Raw genomic sequence first — 23,238 nt, forward strand, 5'->3', positions numbered from 1 at the left:
TTAGATCATGTATTTCCAGGTAGAGATGCTCATGAACTAACTGCTCTCTCTCCCTCTCGCGCATTCTTATATCTCCTCTCTCTGTGTTTGTCCCACACTAACCTAAAGTAGCAGGCATAAAAGAAACAGACAGACTGGACAATGGATTATGATCATTGTAGTTAATTACCACTTGTTCTGTGCTAAAATGTGTAGAATATTGGCCTGTTGGAAAATACAACTCCCCACTACATCGCACAGTTCGGGCTTGATCTGATTTATCTCTGGAGAAACTGTGCAATGTGGCCTTCAGCTCACAGTAAAAAAAAATGAAATGGAATTAAAATAATTGAACCGACGTCTGTCAATTAGTTGTTTAAAAAATGAAAAATAATATACATTTCAGATAATCGCTCAGCACTACTAAGGATGTCAATTTTCGTTTAAAAAATGAAAAATAAATGTATCCGTGCTACCAAGGAAACAAGGATGGAACTGAAAAAAGTGAGGCCTTTCTAGGTCTGGAATGTGTATGAAGCAGAGGAAAATAATATGACTAACCTTGAAATCCGAAGATTTACGTTTTTTGCCTGCTTTTTAAATCTTAAGTTGTAAAGACTGTAAAGAAAATGTTGAACAATCAATCAATCAATAGCTAGGTTAATACGTATGTTTTTGGAACATTCATTGTTCATTGTAATTTTGGTGAAGCTACCAACGTCTAAGTGAGCCTTGCATTTGAAATCTACCCCAAAAATTAAGAAAATTATTGTCACATACACCTGATTGGTGTAGTGAATGTGTTGTTACCATGGTGCAACTTTGGATTTAGAAGTGGGCATAACCTGGTGGTGGTCATCTAAAGCTAATTTCCTGCATTTCTACACAATCTAATATGACCCATGGCCCTTCTAGCCATCTCTAGAACAACAAAAAGTAAGCAACAATGTCCATAGTCATCAAGCTAGGTAAAATATCATTATTAAGTATATTTTAGGTGATTGATAAGACTGAACTAGATCAAAGATAATTAAATAATCAATATTGTTGTGTCTTAAACCAATTGCCTAACAAATGAACTTTTAATAATAATGTACAAAGACTTGTCTTTATCAAAAAATCCTCTATATCATATTTCAGCCCACCACCCAGCCAACCCGAGCTGCCCGCACGCCCAATCCCCACCATTCTAGTCAATAACACAACTCTCCCCAACACACTTTCCTTTCTACTTTCTTTTTAATGTCTCAAGGGAAAAGTTTTATCAAAAACACACAAACAACTACACATATAAATTGACATGCAGAAACAGCACAACCTTCACATACAGTGCCCTCTGTAATTATTGGGACAGTGCAGCATTTCTACCTCTTCAATCAATCAAATTTATTTTTGAAGCACTTTTTACATCAGCTGATGTAACAAAGTGCTGTACAGAAACTCAGCCTAAAACCTCAAACAGCAAGCAATGCAATGTAGAAGCATGGTGGCTAGGAAAAATTCCTTAGAAAGACAGGACACTAGGAAGAAACCTAGAGAGGAACCAGGCCTAGAGGGGTGGCCAGTCCTCTTCTGGCTGTGCCGGGTGAAGATTATAACAGTACATGGCCAAGATGTTCAAACGTTCATAGATGACCAGCAGGGTCAGATAATAATAATCACAGTGGTTGTAGAGGGTGAAACAGGTCAGCACCTCAGGAGAAAATGTAATTTGGCTTTTCATAGCCGATCATTCAGAGTTAGAGACAGCAGGTGCAGTAGAGAAAGAGAGAGTCTTGTCTGGGACAAGGTAGCACATCCGGTGAAAAGGTCAGGTTTCCATAGCCACAGGCAGAACAGTTGAAACTGGAGCAGCAGCACGAAAGGGTGGACTGGGGACAGCAAGGAGTCATCAGGTGAGGTAGTCCTGAGGCATGGTCATAGGGCTCAGGTCCTCCGAGAGAAAGAGAGAAGAGAGAGAGAACTTACAGGGAGCATACTAAAATACACACAGGACAATGGATAAGACAGGAGAAATACTCCACATATAACAGACTAGCACCCCAACACAAACTATTGCAGCATAAATACTGGAGGCTGAGACAGGAGGGGTCGGGAGACACTGTGGCCCCGTCCAACGATACCCCCGGACAGGGCCAAACAGGCAGGATATAACCCGACCCACTTTGCCAAAACACAGCCCCCACAACAATAGAGGGATATCTTCAAACCACCAACTAAGTACCCTGAGACAAAGCTGAGTATAGCCCACACCTCAACCTGTGCCTCTCACACCAGACACCTTTGAACTCCAACCCCAATGGGCACCCCCACATCTAACACAACTTTCTCCACCGATACTACACTTTCCTTTGTCTCATGCCCTCCTGCACACTTCTCACATTTAAGAATCTTCCTCCTACATACTGCTGCAACTTGTGTCCTAAAACACAGTAGTAGGTTCACAACAAAAGTTCTCAAGGGATAACTGACACTTCCTAACAAAGACTCTACCTCAAAACTCAGCAGGACAGACAATGTCTTTTCCGTTTCCCCACGCTCTCCACCGGATCTGCGTCGCACCAAACGGCGGGCATCACAGACACGGGGAATCTTTCATTTCAAAGGATCCCCCTCCACACTTAATGCCACCCCTGTTATCACTCCTTTCAATGGCTACATACTCCGGAGAGCAAAGCAAGTCACATTTCTTCTCCCTAATCGCGTGATCCGAAGTGCCCGCTCCCTCTGGACTGAAGAAACACAATAAATCACAATAGTTCACTTTCAAGTTACTTTCACCAACTCAACAGTCCCCAACCTCTTCTCCAACCAACCTAACACCACATATGAATCAGCCAGAATACAATTATCCATTCATTTCACAAATCTCACACCCACTGGATCAGAATCATCCTTTTCCTCCTTGGGATTAGGCCCATATTTAGAGGTACTCACCGCAGGTACTACATTCATACTCTCATGAGGTTCCATCTCTGAGCTACTAGAGCACGTACCCCTCTTTTTGCACTTGACTCCAACCCTCCTCATCCCAGCCCTTCCCTCTACACTCAGCTCCTTCTCAGAGCTCAGTGGTCGTCACCTCGTTCTCGGCGGTCATCACTGCACCTGCCACCACAATGAATTCACCCTCACTCATCACGTTCACTTTCCGTTTCGAGCCCTTCCAAAGGTTCTGTGCGATCCTCCATTCCATATTCCCTCAAAAACATTTGACACTTTTCAAATGTTTTCCTTATCTGCCTACTTATTTTACCAGATTTTCCTTTAGGTTTGTGCAATCCCCCACTCCATATTTTATTCATATGTTCCACTTTCTTAAATTTTTCCTTATTTTGTGACCCGCCTTGCCGGTGCTATAAGTGAAGCCAGCCTTTCAGATGATTTGCCTTCACGCAGCATATGGTGTCAGTGCGGTCCTAAATCCAGCCGTCTGAACCTGCCAAACAGCCTACCCGACTGCTATGATGCCTCTTTTGGTATCACAGTGCAATGATAACTGGGGTGACAAAAATACAATTTCAGAATGTGGGGGTATCATCTCCACCTCGTCCCCAGTGAAAGTTGCACTCCTGGTTGTTACTAATCTGTGGAAGTTAATATAAATCATGCTCAGCTGAGGTAGCACTGGTTCAAAGCCTAAATGTGTTTTTTCATAGTAGTACTTTATACCGTATTTAAAAATGTATATATTTCGTCCCAAAAACATTTTACATGTGATAAATTTGGACGTCTTGTGTTTTTTTTGTCTCTAAATATTTTCTCTGGTAACTATTTGAGGATCTTTTTTTACATTTACATTTACATTTAAGTCATTTAGCAGACGCTCTTATCCAGAGCGACTTACAAATTGGTGCATTCACCTTATGACATCCAGTGGAACAACCACTTTACAATAGTGCATCTAAATATTTTAAGGGGGGAGGGGGGGTGAGAAGGATTACTTTATCCTATCCTAGGTATTCCTTAAAGAGGTGGGGTTTCAGGTGTCTCCGGAAGGTGGTGATTTACCCCTCTTCCCTATCCCATTTTTGATTAGCATTTTTGCCTGCTTTCTATCTCTCTCTCTTTGTCAGATGTGCTGTCTGAAGGTGTTAGTTCCTGATGAATGAAAGTATTAAATTATTTTAACACTGAACCCTGAAGTCAGCCCTTTTGATATATAACTAAGTATGTGATTTGGGGCAGAAACAACACAGTGCTCTGATGGATGATGTGTGTTACAGTGAGAGAGGAGTTGGTAATACCGTATCTTCAGAGAGTATTCAGACCCCTTCACTTATTCCACGTTTTATTGTATAACAGCCTGAATTCAAAATAGATTAAATGCATTTTTTTACCCATCTACACACAATACCCCATAATGATGACAAAGTGAAAACATGTTGTTACACATTTTTACAAATGTAATGAAAATAAAATACAGAAATATCAACTACATAAGTATTCACACTCACCTTTGGTAGCGTTTACGGCTGTGGTTCTTTCTGGGTAAGTCTCTTAGAGCTTTGCACACATGGATTGTACAGTTTTTGTGCATTATTCTTGAAAACATTATCCAAGCTCTGTCAAGTTGGTTGTTGATCATTGCTAGACAGACATCAAAACTGTAACTAGGCCACTCAGGAACATTCAATGTTGTCTTGGTAAGCAATTCCAATGTATATTTGGCCTTCTGTTTTGGGTTATTGTCCTGCTGAACGGTGAATTTGTCTTCCAGTGTCTGTTGGAAAGCAGACTGAAGCAGCTTTTCCTCTAGGATTTTACCTGTGCTTAGCTTTCCGGATTTTTTGTATCTAAAAAAACTCCCTAGTCCTTGCCGATGTCAAGCATATCCACCACCATGCTTGAAAACATGAAGAGTGTACTCAGTGATGTGTTGTGTTGGATTTGCCCCAAACATAACGTTTTGTATTCAGGACATAAAGTTCATTTCTTTGTCACCTTTTTTGTAGTTTTACTTTAGTGTCTTATTGCAAACAGGATGCATTTTTTTGAATATTTATTTTCTGTACAAGCTTCCTTCTTTTCAGTATTGTGGAGTAACTACAATGTTGTTGATCCATCCTCAGTTTTCTATCACATCCATTCGATGTTTTAAAGTCACCATTGGCCTCATGGTTACATCCCTGAGTGGTTAACTGCTTCTTCGGCAACTGAGTTAGGAAGGACGTCTGTATCTTTGTAGTGACTAGGTCAAATCAAATCAAATGTATTTATATAGCCCTTCAGCTGATATCTCAAAGTGCTGTACAGAAACCCAGCCTAAAACCCCAAACAGCAAGCAATGCAGGTGTAGAAGCACGGTGGCTAGGAAAAACTCCCTAAAAAGGCCAAAACCTAGGAAGAAACCTAGAGAGGAACCAGGCTATGAGGGGTGGCCAGTCCTCTTCTGGCTGTGCCGGATGGAGATTATAACAGAACATGGCCAAGATTTTCAAAACTAGGTGTATTGTTACATTACCGAAGGGTCATTAATTACTCCCCATGCTCAAAGGCATATCCAGTGTCTGCTTTTTTCAATTATCTACCAATAGCTGCCCTTCTTTGCAAGGCATTGGAAAAGCGCCCTGGTCTTTGTGGTTGAATCTGTGTTTGAAATTCACTGCTCGACTGAGGGAAATTTCAAAAACATAATTCCACTTTGTGTGTAGGCCAATGACACAATTGTTATATTTAAACCATTTTCAATTCAGGCTGTATTACAACACATGTAGAAAAAGTAAAGAGGTGTGAAGGCGTTGTATGTAAGGTACATCAATCTTGGGACCAACCATTATTGTGCCCGACTGTCTTTACTTGGGGAGAGGTGGGAGATTTGAAGTAAAGTGGTAACTTGTAATGCATCCACAAAGGGAAGATAGATGATAGTCAAATCTGGATAGTTTGAAGGACAACTGCACTTCCTGATTTGGCCTCACTTTAGATTTGGTTAATTAAGAAATTCTAGTGGCCATGACTGAATTCAAATGTGAGTTGGTTTCGGGGTGTGGTTTGATGTGGGTGTTCGCAGGTGGGAAGTTCACAGGTAGGAAAAGTTATTTAGCCCATTAGCTTCAGCCAGCTGGTGTGTGAATGTGGCAAAGTTGTTTTTTACTTTGGATAGCCTAGCGCCGGGGTTAGTTAGGGACCGTCAATGAATTACACAATGTAAAGGAGACAACATGAACATGTTGCACACCTTTCAGTTTTCTTATTAAAATCTTTCAATGTTTGTATATACATTTATAGAATTTGTAGTTGGTTTGAGGTTTTTAAGTCATTGAAATTACTTACACTGTGTAATTTACCATTGGGCTCTAACTAGCCCCATACGGATATCCAGCTGCACTCATAATTGATGATTACTTATGTGCTGCCAGCTGTGGGCAAGGTTGAAACCTTAGTTGTGACATATTCAGGTACAAAACTCAGTTTTGGATGAGACTGACTTCATGACCCAAATACATTTTGACAGTAGAATAAATGCTTGTGACAGAAAGAAAATGTGTGTGTGGGGGGGGGCAGTTGCGCTTTAAGCGAAAACCTATAATTGCTAAGAACCTAGGCTAATGTATCTGAAGACAAGGAACACTGAAGAGATTGTTGTATCAAGCATAAATCTAGTAGATTAGATAGAATAGGTTATTTAAGAGTCACATTGTGGATCCAAATGAAACAGTCAGCGTGATGAAACAGCCTTGTAGCACAGCATGTATCGACTCTGTCCAAAGGGAGCGAATAACCCTCTCATATCTCCTTTTTCCTTTGTGTCCTTCTCCGCATCTCCTTTCTCATGGATGCAATTAGTTAAGTCTAACTTTTTCATTTCCCTCCTTTCTTCTATTTCCTTTTATCTCCTTTTATCCCCTTTTCTCCTGGCAAAGTGGAGAGGAGAGGTTGGCTGTGTGAGAACTAACGAGATACACCAGCTTCTGGGCAGGAAGGAAGCTGGAGCTGAAAACATGTCAGGGAGACTCTTTCTTGTCTGTTTGGTAGCAGTGGAAAGGGAGAGAGAGGCCAAGGTGGGGAATAGGAATTTAAGGGAAGAGAAGTGAACATATTGAATACAAATTTCATAAAGTTGTGCGCATGGTTTCTTTCATTTATATTTATTTATACAGGTTTTTTCTCATTTAAATCATATCTCTTTTCCAAGAGAGACCTGGTCCAATAGCAGCGGGAACAACGTTTCAGACAAAACAACTTACACACTCTAACACAACACACATACAGTACAACATTTACATATTACATTAAAAACACAAACATGTTGACTAAAAACAGTTGGCCTAAAAACAATTAAACTCTACTATGATATATACAGTGCGGAGAACAAGTATTTGATACACTGCCGATTTTGCAGGTTTTCCTACTTACAAAGCATGTAGAGGTCTGTAATTTTTATCATAGGTACACTACAACTGCGAGAGACGGAATCTAAAAATCCAGAAAATCACATCGTATGATTTTTAAGTAATTCATTTGCATTTAGTAGGAGAATATAACCATGTGGGCGATTGAAAAATGAACTGAGGGCCACACTCCAGTCCAGTTGGTGCTGGTATTGCACCTTAAAGTTGGTGGTCAACCGCCAAAGTCCAATTGTCAGAGTAGAGGACCTTGTGCATTTCAGGTAAAATAACACAAAACAAACAACTATCCCAGGAGAAATTAGTTTGCAGCTGTAAGCTACCTAATTGCCATGAATGTTATATTCGTTTCGGCCTGTCCCCAAATGAATATAGTTGGTACAGAGTTTGTTTTGATATTTCAACCTGCATGGCCTGATCGTGTCTGGTGATGGACAAAAATCTAGCTGAGACCACAAACTGTGGTCTTTTAACACAATTATATGAATGTTATCAATCTCTATCAACTAATACTGAATGCATCTTTTTAACTTAGATGTTTTAAGATCCTCACATACTATGAACTTACTAATACTTTTTAATGTATAACAGGCTATGAATATTTCCTTTAACCTGTCACATACACAGCAACACAACATGTCTCTAACAGCTCGCTAATGAATGATTGAAACACAGAGGGTGTATTTGTCAGGCCGTAGGGCATTACCCTGTGGTAATGTGGGCAAGACCCTGTGTTCTTTCATTCATCCCCCTCTCTGATGCGCTCCAGGTTGTAGGCACTGCGTAAATACAATTTGGTAAAGTACTGAGCACCGTGCATCTGTGCCATCACAGTGGTATGAGAGGCAGGGGATCACTGAATTTAACAGAAGCCTTATTCAGTGTCCGGTAATCAATACAGGGGAGGGGACCTCTCTCCTTCTTCACAAAAAAGAAGCTGGAGGCGGCCGGAGAGGTCGACAGACGGATGAATCCTTGGGCCAGCGCCTCCTGGACGTAGGCCACCATGGTTTTGGTCTCTACATGCGAAAGAGGGTTGATGTGTCTTCGCAGGAGGGTAGTCCCGGTACTCCTCTGGGATAGGGACGTGGTTGGTCCGGTCCAGACTTTCCACAGAGGTGGCAGAGAAGGACACCTCTCCTGGCACTCCTGCAACAAACCCAACAACCTCCTCTCTGTCCACAATATACTGGGGTTATGCAACTATAGTCAGGGGAAACCTAAAACTATGTGGTGTGCAGGATAGTCTAAGAAGAGGAAAGTGATGCGTTCATGGTGGCTGTGAGCAACTGAGGGAAACGGGAATCGAGGTCAAGCACAGCAGTCCTGTTCCTAGGGGATGGTTGTCTGGGGAAAGGACTGGGATAGGGGGTTGTAAAGGGACTAGAGGAATGCACAATGATAAGGTCACTGACCGGTTCCTGCAGCACCTGCGTCCACTAGGGCAGGACTCAGTGGGGGGCAGGATAGTCAGGGAAGGTGACAGGGAAGAGGACGGGCTGAGTGGACAGAGAGGAGCAAGGCACGTCCACGCCTGGGAAGGTGCATGAGCGCTCCTCGGCCTGTCGCGTCCTCGCCTGGTTCTCCTTATGGGTCAGGTGTTCCAGGGGTGGTCCGACTCCCCGCAGTAGAGCAGAGACCCTGTTGACGATGGCATTGACGTTCCTCAGGGGGAAGGTGTGTCGTGCCCACCTCCATGGGCTCAGTCTCACTGGAGGTTCCTGGGAGAGAACCGAACCCCTGGGATGGGCGACGACGGGCACGCAGGAGATTATCCAGGTGGATGGCCATGGTGATGAGCTGGTCCAGTGTAAGGTCCTCATCGAGACAGGCCAGCTCGGTCTGGACGTCCACCTGTAGCCACTGCGGAAAACCGTCAACAGGGCCTGGTTGTGCCAGCCAGTGGACGCAGCCACCATCTGGAAATCCAGAGAGTACTCTGACGCTGTCCTGGACTCCTGGCATAGATGGAGTAGATGCTCACCTCCCTCTGGGCCCTCTGTAGGGTGGTCGAAGACAGCACGGAAGAGTTGGGTGAAGCTGTCATAGGACTGCACTTCTGGTGCCCACTCCAGAGCCCGGTCTGTCAGCACCGAGATCACCAAGGCCACCTTGTCCCTCTCGGAGGCTGTCCCGGCATGACGGGCCAGGTAGAGGTCACACTGCAGGAGAAACCCCCTACAATGAGATGGGGTGCCATCAAACCGCTCCGGAAGGGGCAGGTAGACATTGCTGATTAGACCGGGTGATGTAGATGGTGGTGGGGTGGCTGGAACGACTGTTGGGAGCTGGGAAGGTGGTGGTGTGGCCTGCAGTTGGTGTAGGGCCCGGAGCACTTCATCCATGGCATTCCCAAGGCACTCCAGGCACGAGCCGTGGTGGCACAGCTTCGCTACTACAGCGGAGAGGTTGGGATGTTCTGCTGCTTCCTGTTTTCTTGGGTCAGTCATTCTGTGACTGGTGTAGATAGGAGTAGGCAGGAGGCAGTCGCAGGTTTAGAACTACTGAATTTATTTAAGCACCATAGAACAAAGCGGGACAAAACCCAAACACTGTTGTGCTCAAATATATCTTCATAAACAAAAAGCCACAGGGCGAACCCAAAGTGCAAAATATAAAGTACTCAGGAAATAGTAGGAGAGATTCCTCTCAGGAAAACAAATAACATTTACAATGAACAACAAAGACAAATGGCAGAGGGAGTATATATACAGTGATGGAATGGGTACTTAAATGTAATGTAAATGTATTGGAACCAGGTGTGTGTAATGATGACGAGACAAGTCCGGGGTTGATGAGTGAAGGGCGTTTGTCAGCAGTAGGTTTGGCAGTAGCTAGAAGGCCGGAGAGGCCGAATGCCTGAGCTGGACAGGAGGGGGAGCCAAAGCGAAGACTTGTGTGACACGCTCCTTAACCACCAACTGTTGGTACTGCACATCTCCTGGAAAGACATGGTTGTCTTCTTAGCATTTTAGACTTTTTGTTCCGTAGGGCAACACAGCTTTGTTGGCAAAGGTATCAAACGAATGGGATTGGCTAGCGTATTGTTAAGGGACATCGAGGGGACATTGGGAGCTGCTTTTGAGAGAAAAGATCAGTCAACAATGTGAATGGGCTGAGGGGGCTAAAGAAGGTGTGAAAGGTCTTATACAGTTCTTATACAGTATAAATTGTTGTGTATGGGAGGTTGAGGAGAAATGGCACCTCAATCGCTCTCATACACAACAATACATTTACTTTCTAAGTAAACCCTGCACAAATAAAAACCCTTCCTCATCTCAAAGTACTGTCTGTAACCCTCCCCCAGCCTATTGACCTTGAAGGAGTGACCTGTTGTCCTTCAAGAAGGAAGAAGTTTCCATACTTTTTTGTAAAAACGGTCCCACTCATTAAGTCAAAATCTGATTGTTTGATTACACTGTAACTCCAAAATGTTGCCTTGTTACAGTTGAATGGCAGATGCCTGTTATGGGTGTAAGATGGCACAGTGATGTCATCTGGTGGTTACTGCAACTCCAGTGTTTTACCGGTGTGCTTGAGATACCCGGATGTATTGTAATGTACTGAAAAAGACAGGTTACTCGCATCAATGCCTCTGTCTCACCATTTAACATTCAAACAATGCCTTTATCTAGCTTCTGATGGCCTAGCCAATGGCTGATTTAGCTAGCTAAATGTATCTCTCCAGAGACCAGCCAAGAAAAATCTTGATTGGATATTTTTTTCTCTTCAGCGTTAACCCTTTCCTTTCCAACAAAAACTCATGGTCTTGAATTGGACTCACACTTTTCTGGTCTCGGTCTTGACTCGTTGTCGGAATCTTTGTCCCCTTCCCTGTCTCGTTCTTGAATAGAACTACATTTTGTTCCCCCCTTCCTTACAGTAGACAAAGTGAGACGCCACCCCAGGGAAAGGAGCTATTACTTTTTTTCCCTTTGAAACAAAGCCTTCACAGGCATGCAAGTGGGAAACAGGGGGCGGATGAGCAAGATTTTGGAGGACTCAAATGAAGACTACAATGGGGACAACAGCTGCTTTAATGTCCAACAAGGGAAGCAATTTAGCTTTCAAAAGAGTTGCTCATTATGCATCATAATGTTTTTCTCTCTCTCTCTCTCGCATGTTACCCTTCTCCCCTTCTATTCTTGTTTGCTATCCCACTGCTTCCTAATGGAGAATTCTCTAACTTATTGGGGCAAACTCCATCTCAAACACAAAATCAAACACACACTCATACACATGCAAGCACGTGCATACACACACAATATTTGCACTTCAATTGTGTTCTTTGTGTGTTTTCTGTTTTGTTTACTTGATATTGGTCAGATATAGTAGCAAAGATGAGTGTACGCTCAAGCCATTTTTGGACTGTTGTGGCTTGGCAGGGTTTGGTCTGATCTGACCTGGACCTGGATCAGCTTCAGCAGAGAATAAAGCAAAGAAAGTGGTAAAAGACAGGGCTCTGTATGTACGTGTTTCTGTGTGTGTGTACAGTATGTGTCTAAACAGCACCAAGTCTGTATTCTCTTTTGATTAATGACAGCTCAGATGCCTTGGCATATCCTATGTCTTCATCAGTGGAGGCTCCTCAGATGAGGAAGTAGAGGACCATCCTCCTCAGTGAATTTCAAAAAAATAACATTTTTAAAACATTGAAAAAGTTATCATATTTAGATAAAACTATAGTAAATATAATCACATCACCAAATAATGGATTATAACACACTATTTTGCAAAGAAGGTCTACAGTAGCCTCAACAGCACTCTGTAGGGTAGCACCGTGGTGTAGCCGGAGGACAGCTAGCTTCCGTCCTCCACTGAGTACATTGACTTCAATACAAAACCTAGGAGGCTCATGGTTCTCACCCCCTTCCATAGACTTACACGGTAATCATGACAACTTCCAGAGGACGTCCTCCAGCCTATCAGAGTTATTGCTGCATGAACTGACATGTTGTACACCCAATCAAAGGATCAGATAATGAATATAGTACTGAAAGCATAAGCTACTGCTAGCTAGCACTGCAGTGTATACAATGTGGTGAGTAGTTAACTCAAAGATAAAGACAATAGCTGAACAGTTTTGAAGAAATTAATTTCTTTCAAAATTAAGGAGAAGCAAGAGAGAAATAGAGAGATCATTATAATTTTTTTGTTTCACTTACTTAGCTAGCAAATACAGTTACAAGTTTAGCCTACTGAAACACCTTGCTCAAACAGAAGAATGCTAGCAGCTCTGACTTTCCAACACAACACTGGAACTCTTCCAAGTCAAGGTAAGCTTTTGGTATTACTAATTTATTGCCACTGGGGCCCACCGTTGTAACTCCTTGCTGACTGTACAATGTAATGTCACTGCATTATTGTATCCCTTAGTAACCAATAGTTCTATTAGCAATTCTGACTATGACATTACTTTAGCTAATATGGTGACAACAATTTAGGTTGTGTGTAGCGGTTTGACTCTGAAAGGTTTTTTCGCCTGCTCACATACAGCTGATGTGTTGCACATTGAAGTCCACAAGCGAAGGGAAGAGGTGAGAGGAGGAGAGAGCATAGATGCAAGAAGGAATACAACGTGGCTGCTATGAAAGTGAACTGTGATTACGCGTGATCAGGGGTGTATTCATTCTGCCAATTCTGTTAAACCCCCCCCCCCCCAGAATGCCTCATTACACATTTTAAAAGAAAGGCAAAGTCATTGAGTTACATGTCAGAAAACAAAACAAAGTATACAACAATGTTACTTCAATACATTCAAAAATGTAATAGCCTAACAATTTCAGGTGATTAGGTGATCCTATAGGCCTACAGCAGTAATCTCAAGGAGTGGGGCCAGGAGCACTAATCTGGAGGAAGTGTTTGGAGCTGTTCCAAACAGGATATCATCTGGTCCCCTGTGGAATGAAATGAGTTGGTTGACCCTCAAATGGGAAACTTATTTTTTTCTAATTTTAGGAACAGCATCAGATCTTTGAGTCAAAGAGAGGCTAAGGGAGGATTGATAGATTTCCAAACCAATGAAATCCTTCGGCGGGCTAACAGGCAGGCAAAGGCAATGGCATCCAGCTGTCTACTGGTAAGAGAAAAGTTGTTGTTTAATACTCCACACATTTCTGCACTAGGCTGCAACTTCATATCAAATGCTTCAGAAAGGGTTTTAAATATAGTGGACCAATAACCTGCCAGACGGGGACAGGATCAGAATGTGTGGGTCAGGTCTGTCAATGGGCCTTTACACCTTTCACATGTACCATCAATATTTAGGTAGAATTTGGATGATCTGGCCTTGCTGAAATGGATACGGTGAAGTACCTTAAACTGTATACGGCTGAGCCGGGCACAAGAGGAGCTTCCTTTTACCCTGAGTAAGGCACCATTCCAGACTTCATCATAGATCCCTCCACCACGTTCCCTTTCCCAATCAGATCAGATTTTATGGAGTGACGGGTTATCAAGGGACATGATTATCAAAAAAAACATGGGATATGAATCCCTTTATTTGAAAAGGTGTTTTCAAAAGACCATCCAGATCCGATCCGGATGATATAATCGAAAAGATTGGGCTTTAAAACAAAAAAATATATAATATGTTTATTATTTTACAATAAAAAATCAAATAAAAAAGACAGCAATACTAACAATGACATTCATTGTACTGTTGAATGGGATGGCCAATTTAGAGTACAAAACAAAACTTAACTCACACATACACAAAATAAAACAAAATCCTATTAGGTGGTACATGTATAAGAAGACAGCATCTAGTCATTACAAGCAGTGTAGTTAAGCCAAAAATAGATATTGAGTGGAGTACAGCACAGAGTAGCAGCAGATCGTCAGCCCAGTTATGAAGCGGGACTAGACCATTTATCCAGTATCGGCTGCCATATTTTGTAAAACATTGGACTTCTATTGGAGGTATTGTATCGAATATTTTCCATATGTATTACATTCCCTATATCCCGTTACCACATTTCAAAGGTGGGTACAGTCTCCAGTTTCCAAAATTGCAATATGAGCCTTTTGGCTAATAGAGTACAAAGAGAGACAGCTTTCCCTTCGTGGTTATTCCCATCAACTGTACCAAACAGAGCGGTCAATGGGTCTGGGGCTAGAACTCTATCAAAGGCTCTAGATAAATAATAAAAAATGAGAGCCCAGTAAACATGTAACTTAGGACATGTCCAGAATAAGTGGGTCAACGTCCCCTCATCCTGCTTGCACCTCTCACACAGTGGTGAGGTGTCCGGGAATATTTTATGCAGTTTTAGTTTTGAGTAATTTAACCTGTGTATCACCTTAAACTTTACAAGGTTGTGTCTGGCATTCACTGAACTGTGGTTTATATTCCTGAGAGCTTCTACCTAGTCCTCATCTGAGATTTCTAACCCAAGTTCTTGTTCCCAAGCCCTTTTAATGGTGTCTGTGGAAACCTCAATGTGGGCCTGTAGCACATCATACAGTCTAGAGACCGACCCTTTTGAATGGGGTTTGACAAGGATCAAGCTATCTAATGTAGGACTATTTGGCTTCATGCCATACTGTGGGATATGTGTCCTTACGAATTTCCTGATTTGGAGGTATCTGAAAAAATGTGTTGTTTGCATGTTGAACTTTCCCTGTAATTGTTGAAATGAAGCTAACTGACCATCTATGTATAGATTACCAATTGTTGTGAGCCCCTTCTCCCTCCACTGTGAAAACACCACATCATCCAATGCGGGGTGGAAAGCATGATTCAGGCAAATCGGGCTGTCAATGTATACAGTGGGTATGTTAAGAAAATACCTCATCTGTTTCCAGATCCTAAGCGTATGACAAATGACTGGGTCATAAGTGGATTTTTCACACATGATGGGCTATTAACAAGTGCAGGGAGTGAGGGACGTTGACAGGAGGCCTGCTCAATCAAAAGCCATGCAGGCATATCCTTCTGTCTCATCGCAGGTAAGCTTCCCTCCAGAAAGACACAATGTTCAGATTAGCAGCCCAATAATACAGTTTAAAGTGAGGAAGGCCAAAGCCCCCCTCTATTTTGTACTTGCATAAATGGTTCTTTGAAATTCTGGCTGCCTTGTTATCCCATAAAAAGGGAGTTACTATTGAATCCAGTTTCTTAAAATAGCTTTGTGGTATGAAATTGGGTAGACATTGGAAGAGTTAAAGAAACCTGGGTAGGACAACCATTTTAATAGTGTTTATACGACCAACCAAGGAGATAGGCAGAGTTTTCCAAAAATCTATATTTTGTTTTAGCTGGAACATTCCTTAACACCCCAGCCATCCTACAATCTAAACTTGATGCCCTCAATCTCACACAAATTATCAATGATTTATACGGAGACTTGATTACACACAGGTGGATTGTATTTATCGTAGGTCAACATTGGATCATTCAGAGATCCTCACTGAACTTCTGGAGAGAGTTTGCTGCACTGAAAGTAAAGGGGCTGAATAATTTTGCACGCCCAATTTTTCAGTTTTTGATTTGTTAAAAAAGTTTGAAATATCCAATAAATGTCGTTCCACTTCATGATTGTGTCCCACTTGTTGTTGATTCTTCACAAAAAAATACAGTTTTATATCTTTATGTTTGAAGCCTGAAATGTGGCAAAAGGTCGCAAAGTTCAAGGGGGCCGAATACTTTCGCAGGGCACTGTACATCAATGAGGTCGCTCTTGCTGCTGGTGAGTCTCTGATCCACCTCTACGCAGACGACACCATTCTGTATACTTCCGGCCCTTCTTTGGACACTGTGTTAACAACCCTCCAGGCAAGCTTCAATGCCATACAACTCTCCTTCCATGGCCTCCAATTGCTCTTAAATACAAGTAAAACTAAATGCATGCTCTTCAACCGATCGCTACCTGCTGCGCCTACCCGCCTGTCCAACATCACTACTCTGAACGGCTCTGACTTAGAATACGTGGACAACTACAAATACTTAGGTGTCTGGTTAGACTGTAAACTCTCCTTCCAGACCCATATCAAACATCTCCAATCCAAAGTTAAATCTATAATTGGCTTCCTATTTCGCAACAAAGCATCCTTCACGAACTACGAACTACAAAAATCTCTGAAACTGGAAACACTTATCTTCCTCACTAGCTTTAAGCACCAGCTGTCAGAACAGCTCACAGATTACTGCACCTGTACATAGCCCACCTATAATTTAGCCCAAACAACTACCTCTTTCCCTACTGTATTTAATTTATGTATTTATTTTGCTCCTTTGCACTCCATTATTTTTATTTCTACTTTCTGTGGTGCTTTCTCTGTAAATCCAATTTGAAATCGGACACTGTGGTGGGATTAACAAGACTACCTTGAAAATGATATAAGATACATATAAGATATAAGATACATGTATACATGTATGTTTGAGGAATTTTAATTTAATTTAATTTCTGTTCTTTTGAATATGGCACCCTGTACTATCACTGGTTGTTGTTATATCGCTCCGGTAACGGGATCTCAGCCATAAGAAGTTAAGCATTCATCTTGTTGCCATGTAAAAATACAAATATATTTTTTTTAAATGTCGCTTTAGCTAGCCAGGCAGATAGTAAACTGGCCTGTGTGTCCAGCCAGCTCCCGCTCGCCAACCAATTTGATTATGATGTATTTGCTAACGTTGCCACTAAAACTAAATAAAATTAAGATTGTGTGCTCCCGGAATGAAAAACAACATTGCTTTCATGTGAAATGTAATCTCCAAGGGCACAAGGCGAGACCCAGATGCAGACATGGGAGGCAGATGTTTTGAGTCTTTGATATTTATTATATCTAAATGGAGTAGGCAAGAGAATGGTTGTGGATAGGCAAAAAGTCAAAACCAGTTCAGAGTCCAGTAGGTACAGAGTGGCAGACAGGCTCGAGGTCAAGTCAGGCAGAATGGTCAGGCAGGCTCGAGGTCAGGGCAGGCAGAATGATCAGGCAGGCTCGAGGTCAGGGCAGGCAGAGTGGTCAGGCAGGTGGATACAGAGCCCAGAAAACAGCAAGGGTCAAAACTGGGAGGACTAATAAAAGAGAAGAGAAAAGGCAGGAGCACGGGAAAAACACGCTGGTTGACTTGGAACATACAAGACGAACTGGCAACAGAGAGACATGAAACAGGGATAAATACACTGGCCCAGAGAGACAGGAAACAAAAGGATAAATACACTGGGGATAACAAGCGACACCTGGAGGGGGTAGAGACAATAATGAGGACAGATGAAACTGATCAGGGTGTGACACCAAGTGGATGTCATGAAAATCAGACTTTACTCTGCTATCAACTTCACGCCCGACATTGAATGCATTTTTGTGTCAAGAATGTGGGTCACTCCCTCATAAATGACACGAAGACGGGCAGGGTGTATAAAACTTTATCCCCTTCTTTATCCCCTTCTTGCAGAGGCAAGTTTTGATGTTCTTGAAATCAGCTCTTTTCTTCACGAGATTGGCACTCAGGTCCACTCAGGTCTGAAGAATGAGAATCATCAAATATGCTGTAATACAAATAAGGTGTATGAATCCCCCCCCCTCCCTCATCTTATTAAATGGCACTGACCGCCACTGGTCTTCATATCTTCGCCCATGATGCACAGACCTACAGACACATTCCTGTTAATGTCCCTCTCCTTCACTAGTTCATGTCTTGCCCTCAGGGAGGAAGCAGCTTACAGAGCACTCAAAACATACAGAGTAATAGGTAATGGACCTTTTACATGCTTATTTTCCCTTAAATCACCCAACATACACATACCGTCCGTCCCTCCCGGGCACCCACACAAACACTCCCTCTCTTATTCTTCCCTTTCATTTCAGTCACGCCCCTTCCTCTTTTTCTTTGAAGAAGCGCCACAGTTAGCTAATATGTCAATCAGCTGTTGTGTGGCAGTGTATGTCCTGTAGGGGTTTTGTGTATGTGTGTGTGTGTGTGTGTGTGTGTGTGTGTGTGTGTGTGTGTGTGTGTGTGTGTGTGTGTGTGTGTGTGTGTGTGTGTGTGTGTGTGTGTGTGTGTGTGTGTGTGTGTGTGTGTGTGTGTGTGTGTGTGTGTGTGTGTGGGGTGCGGTGGTGGGCCCTACACCTCCATTGGCGAGTTGCTTGATCATTAACCAGGCACGTAGTGAGTTAAACTGACGGGAGCCCAGTGACAGCTGATTGGAAGGCAACAGCCCAGTTCCCGCTGTTTGTCACGGCAGTCAAAGCACTTTTTCCGTTAACTTCAGTTGGATCTGGAAAGGAACAAACCCCAACCCCATTGATGATATGCCTATAAGGATTCATAAGTGTAATGTATTTGAACTCAGTATAACTAAGGAATTGACATACTTCTGTAAATGGTCACCGGGTAGCACACTATGAGCTTATTTACTGCTTGTACTGCTGTCGTCTTTCAAATCACCACTGAATACCATCATCACGATCTGACAACCAAAATAACAACCAACTCTTCTTAGTTACAGTCCACTTCCATTTCTCTCTTTCACATGAATAGTACAACGCTTCCCAATTATTAACCGCCCCTGCAGAGTGCCTTTCGCATTCAAGCTTTTCGCCTCCCTCCACTTCCTGTGCTTGTGATAATAGGCGCTGGTTCTGAAGGGACGACGCAGGCACATCTGTCAATCAAAGTGGTGTTGCGCCCCTCCCACTCCCACTCCCCCGGTCCTGCCCTGTGCCTGTCCATACACCCACGTACACCTACACTACTGCCTGCAGTCTCACCGACTCATTGAGTAACCAACCAGCAGGTACTGAATCAAACTGCTGACGAGATGGTGGAGGGAGCAGGGGTGGAAGAGGAGGAGCAAGAGCAGTGGGGTGTGAAGGTGGGTGGATAATGAAGAGAAATCAATAGATGACAATAATTGTATAATTTCACAGCTTCCCTTGATGATGTAACTGTTCAATCTGAATGGGAGAAAAGTAATGTACTTTCACTCTTCTCTTTGCGTCTCTATTTTCTCACCCTTTTCCTTCTCTCTGTCCTGCTTTGACTCTTTACCAAGTTCAGACAAGTGCTGTCAAATTAAAATTAAAATGCGTTTCACTTGCTCCGAATACAACAGGTGTAGATTTAACCGTGAAATGCTCGCAGGACTGTCCTACTTTCCCAACAATGCAGAGTTAAAAAAATAATAGTACAAATGAAATAGTAAAACAAGGAATAAAATACACACAAATGGATCTATAAACAGGGAGTGCCAGTACCAGTTAGTCTCGGCTGAACATATCTTCTGTCTGCCAAGTGTCTGGGGCAGAGGGGATATGAAAGGGCTGATGGCCCCCTGCCCTCGGACAAAACCAGGGATGAAAAGAAGAACTGATGTCTCTATGTGCCTGACAGATTCTTCTTTGTCTTTTCTCAACCTGTGTTTATATATCTGTATGAGCAGATTTCTGCGTGACGTGAGGGTTTTATTGTCCTGTTTTTCCTCTTCTCCGAAGACCTGGACCTCTTGGTTTTCCCATTGCCCCTTATCCTTCCCACTAGCATTTCTGACATTCTTCCACCCTCAAAATGCACTTCTACTGTGTGTGAGTGTGTGCATGCATGTGTGTGTTTATGTGTGTGTATGCGTGTGGCCTTTATATTCTCAACCGTTTTTCTTGGGGAGCAGCAGGACAGGAGAGCATCCTGGACTTTGAAGTTGGCGATGGTGATGATGGTGTGTACTGTACTGTAGGTCACAAGGAAGAGCCATCCCACAGGGATGGAGAAGCAGAGGAGGAAGGGAGGAGCAGAGGAGGAAAAGAGATACGGGGATGGAAGAACACTGTGGTTCACAGGACAGTGGGTGAAGAGTGAAAGCAGCTTATGAGGACACGTTGTTGGGGCTACCTACAGTCCTACTGTGAGTACTCAGGCCTGGAGTAGCATCATACTGTACAATGAATGGAACATTCACTTTAAGTCTTGTGTTATCTGAATTAAGAGGACACGTTGCTGGGGCTACCTACAGTCCTACTGTGAGTACACAGGCCTGGAGTAGCATCATACTGTACAATGAATGGAACATTCACTTTGTCTTGTGTTATCTGAATTAAGGTGTGGTAGGGGACACTGATTCTCAATCTCTTCTCTGTCTCTCCATCTTTCTCCATCATCTTCCTCCATCTCTCCCTCCACCTCTTCATCTCTTACAATTGGCTCCATCATCTCCCTCCTCTCCCCTTTTCCCCAGGATGTTTCTGTAAATGAGAACGTGTTCTCAGTCAACCTACCTGGTAAAATAAATTAATAAATCTCTCGCTCGCTCTTTCTTTCTCTTAAACCTCTCTTTATGTTGTCACTCAGGCATATGCCCTCTCTCCTGCTCCCTTTTAAATGATTAACTCCCTAGCTCAGGTCAGTGAATAGGTAGTGCTGAGTAGACACAGCACAGATCCGGCTTCACATTGCATTTTGGAAGTCTGTCCATTTGGTGGGGGATTATATAGCTGATCCCTATCAGCCCCCAATCACACACTATACATACATGCACTTACTCTGTCTCTCTCCCTCTCTATTTCTTTCCCTCTCCTTTTTTCTTTCCCTCAACCCCTCTCTCTCTCTCTTCTTCCTATCTCTCCCACACACACACACACACACACACACACACACACACACACACACACACACACACACACACACACACACACACACACACACACACACACACACACACACACACACACACACACACACACACACACACACACACACACACACACACATATACAATGCACCCTCACTATCCCAAACAGGTGTTTACTGACCAGCAAATCAAATCAAATCAATTTTTATTGTTACATACACATGGTTGTAGCGAAATGCTTGAGCTTCTAGTTCAGACCATGCATTAATATCTAACAAGTAATCTAACAATTTCACAACAACTACCTTATACACACAAGTGTAAAGGAATGAATAAGAAAATGTACTGTACATAAAAATATATATGGATGAGCGATGGCCGAACAGCATAGGCAAGATGCAGTGGATTGTATAGAGTACAATGTATACATACTGTATGAGATGAATAATATAGGGTATGTAAACATTATGTAGTGACATTGTTTAAAGTGACTAGTAATACATTTATTACATCCAATTTTTTATTATTAAAGTGGCTAGAGATTGAGTTAGTATGTTATTGATGGCTGTTTAACTGTCTGATGGCCCTGAGATAGAAGCTGTTTTTCAGTCTCTTGGTCCCTGCTTTGATGCACCTGACCTCACCTTCTGGATGATAGCGGGGTGAACAGGCAGTGGCTCGGGTGGTTGTTGTCCTTGATGATTTTTGGGCCTTCAGAGGTGTATAGATGTGTAGATTCATAAGCATATATTTATCCTTTATTTAACTAGGCAAGTCAGTTAACCTGTTGATGAGCAATCCCATATCCGGGAGCGTAATTATAGCCTCAAGCTCATTACCATAATGCAACGTTATCTATTCATGAAAATCTCAAATGAAATGAAATAAATATATTGGCTCACAAGCTTAGCCTTTTGTTAACAACACTGTCATCTCAGATTTTCAAAAAATGCTTTTCAACCATAGCTACACAAGCATTTGTGTAAGAGTATTGATAGCTAGCATAGCATTAAGCCTAGCATTCAGCAGGCAACATTTTCACAAAAACAAGAAAAGCATTCAAATAAAATAATTTACCTTTGAAGAACTTCGGATGTTTTCAATGAGGAGACTCTCAGTTAGATAGCAAATGTTCAGTTTTTCCCCAAAATTATTTGTGTAGGAGAAATCGCTCCGTTTTGTTCATCACGTTTGGCTAAGAAAAAACCCCGAAAATTCAGTCATTACAACGGCAAACTTTTTTCCAAATTAACTCCATAATATCAACAGAAACATGGCAAACATTGTTTAGAATCAATCCTCAAGGTGTTTCTCACATATCTATTCGATGATAAATCACTCGTGGCAGTTTGGTTTCTCCTCTGAACAAAATGGAAAAATACACGCACCTGGAGATTACGCAATAGTTTTGATGGAAATCAGAGTTGTGTGTTAACCATGTTTGACATGTATCTTTTGTCCTGCCTCATTAAGGAATGGGCCATGTATGACAGGGGCAGATTAATAGTTATTCAAAACACAAAAACAGCCCATCATTCCTAATACAGATGTAATCAGGAAATAAGTCTAGATGATTGACACTCCTCCCTAATCTCGTCCTCTTCCCCCCCTCTTCTCCTTCCCTCTCCCGCTCTCTCTCCCCCTACTCCCTACTGTCTCAGTAGTGGGTACAGAATCATTAACCTGTCTGTGGGATGTGCTGCCAGAAAACTCTGCCTGTCATCTTCAGGAAGTTTCCCTCGCTGTCGACAACCAGTGCCACAGAGTGATGAGCTATTCCCTGTCTTTTTGTATCTTTCTGATTGTCTCTTTCCTCTTTTTACATCACTGCCTTTCTGTAATTGATACAAATATAAATAAACTGTTTTTATTATGGTATACACTGAGTATACAAAGCATTAGGAACACCTTCCTAATATTGAGTTGCACCTCCTTTTGCCCTCAGAACAGACTCAATTTGTCAGGGCATGGACTAAAATGGGTCGAAAGTGTTCCACAGGGATGCTGGCCCATGTTGAGTCCAATGTACAGTTGTGTCAAGTTGCCTGGATGTCCTTTGGGTGGTGGACCATTCTTGATACACATGAGAAGCTGTTGAGCGTGAAAAACACAGCAGCATTGCAGTTCTTGACACACTCAAACTGGGGTGTCTGGCATCTCCTACCGTTCCCTGTTGAAAGTCTCTTAATACTTCTTATGGCTTAGATCCCATTAACGGGATTGATATGACAATAGCCAGTGAAAGTGCAGGGCGCCATATTCAAAACAACAGAAATCTCATAATTAAAATGTAAAAGATAAACTTGTTGTCAGGATTTGGCCAGGGTTGTTCCGGT

The 23,238-nt window shown here is 42.5% G+C and overlaps 1 long non-coding RNA gene across 1 annotated transcript; it reads left to right on the forward strand.

Moving 5' to 3' along the window:
• The first annotated feature begins 19,042 nt into the window (after nt 1-19,042).
• Nucleotides 19,043-22,887, forward strand: LOC124041067. The gene is made up of 3 exons (XR_006839844.1): nt 19,043-19,153; nt 20,012-20,179; nt 22,564-22,887. It is a non-coding gene; the product is annotated as an uncharacterized LOC124041067 (long non-coding RNA).
• The last annotated feature ends 351 nt before the right edge of the window (nt 22,888-23,238 follow it).

Source organism: Oncorhynchus gorbuscha, linkage group LG08 (assembly GCF_021184085.1).
Source record: "Oncorhynchus gorbuscha isolate QuinsamMale2020 ecotype Even-year linkage group LG08, OgorEven_v1.0, whole genome shotgun sequence".
NCBI classification, from domain to species: domain Eukaryota; kingdom Metazoa; phylum Chordata; class Actinopteri; order Salmoniformes; family Salmonidae; genus Oncorhynchus; species Oncorhynchus gorbuscha.